Raw genomic sequence first — 2,025 nt, 5'->3', positions numbered from 1 at the left:
AGAGACAGAGAGACAGAGAGACAGAGAGAGAGAGAGAGAGAGAGAGAGAGACAGAGAGAGAGAGAGAAAAAACGATCTGCTCTCTGCATAGGGCATCAAAGGAAGAGCACTGGGGTGCAGTAAGGAAGAGAGAATTGAATGTGGGTTTCTACTTTCCTGTTCTTGCAAGGCTGGGAATCTTAGGACAGGGAATCAGCAGCTCAATTCCTTCGGAACTTAAGCATTCCCGTTTGTAAAAGGGGTTGATGGCGCCACAGTAGCAAGAAGAGAGCTTGTAAAAAAAGTTAGCACATGGCCTTGTGGGGGAGGTTACAAATCATAGGGAATTGTGAGTGCCTGTTGTTATTCTTTTCTTCCAGTCCTGTCCCTCATTTTCATGGGCACTGGTCAGTTGATGTCTCTAAGTCACAGCCTAGTTTGAGGCTTACCCACAAACCACATAGAAAGAAGTTTGGGAATAGATGTGGAGTTAAGGTAGGCTTTCTATTGGCCACAGTCACTCTCCATCCATGATGCTATTTCGCCTTCTTGACATTTACCACTGTCTTAAAAAAACTGCATTCATGTTCGCTTATATGATTGCTGTCAATACCTCCCCCCCAGATAGTAACCTCCATGAGGACAGGCACCTTACCTGTGTTATTCACTTGTATTTTGGGGAGATGGGTATGGTGACTGAATGGATGATCTGTTCTGTTGCACTGATAGCTGTGTTACCTCTTCTTCCTTTTCTCCTTCAGATATACTTTCCTCCCTCTCTGCTGTGCTCCAGGTCTCAGTAGGCTGATCTCTATGCACTTCATCACTAGGGCTCCCTTGCCCTCCGGCTTCCTGTTGGGTTTGGCCACTGGGAGGCACCCATAGGAGCTTGTTACAAAGGAGGGGAAGTAAGTAAGACCTTAGCACTATGCCCGTCTCTGTCTCTCCATTAAACTCTTTCCATTGACGCTTTCAGGTATGCCATCTGCTCCTGTTGATCCTGACTACTGCACAGGCTATTCTCCCACAGATGCTCAGGCATGTACTAGTTTTGGGTAAGATTTTCAGAGACTCATATGACTATCAGTAAGATGCTTCCTAAGGCAGAGGTCAACCTAGCTCTGTTCAAACCTAACTCTGGAAAATCACTTCATCTTTTTGAGCTGGGATAACTTACCTAAAAGTTTGCAAAAGAAGTCAATTACAGTTTTCTCTTCTGGAAAATTAGGATATCTTCTCTTTTATAGATCACCTGGTGGATCAAAAAGGAAAGGGCTTTAGAGCTGTTAATGACCATATTGGAGCAAGAGAAAACTGCTTCTCAAGATCTTCCAAGTAGGAGGTGGTGCTGGGCACTTGTCACTAAGATAAACAAGGACCATGACGCTGTTGAGAAGCCATTCATGCTTTCATTCATCCATTCATTCGTTCACGAGCCATTTATGCACTCATTTTAAAAAGGGAGCAACAAATGATTAAAATGAGTTATTGTTTCTAGGACCTAATTGTCTTAATTTGCATCTTCTAGATGGAGCTCCGAGAAGCTTGTCTTATTGCAACCTCTTTTAAACATAGTACCGATGCTTCTCTGATGCCTTCATCAACCTTATTTCCCTTTTCTTACTGTTGAGAAGTCTCTGAACTTTTTTCTCCCTCTCTCCACTCCTGGGCCAAGAGATGATCCGTTTTCGGATTTCCCCAGAAACTCCAGGTTATCAGGAGTCAAAGGTAGGGAGGGAAGTGGATTCTCAGACACTAACGTTCTTTCCTCGCTGCGAATGCGAAGGGCTGGGCTCTAGCTCAGGTCGAAGTTATATCCCTTCTTCCTTTATATGCAAGATTAGGTTGTTACAAAAGAGGATGTGTAGGTTAATGGCAGGAAGCAAGTTGCAGCGGCAGACGCTGGCCCGAGCGCGTGTCAGGTTTAATGATTTATTCAAGCTGCAGCGCATCCGGGCGTTGATTGGCTGCAGGCATGCGTCCGCTGTCAGCTGCGCGCGCCGGGGCCTCGCCCCGCTACCTGACTGCAGGGGTGGTGCGGGGTGG

Source organism: Pteropus alecto, unplaced genomic scaffold (genome assembly GCF_000325575.1).
Source record: "Pteropus alecto unplaced genomic scaffold, ASM32557v1 scaffold94, whole genome shotgun sequence".
Taxonomy (NCBI): Eukaryota; Metazoa; Chordata; class Mammalia; order Chiroptera; family Pteropodidae; genus Pteropus; species Pteropus alecto.
Note: the sequence above shows the minus strand (reverse complement) of the source record.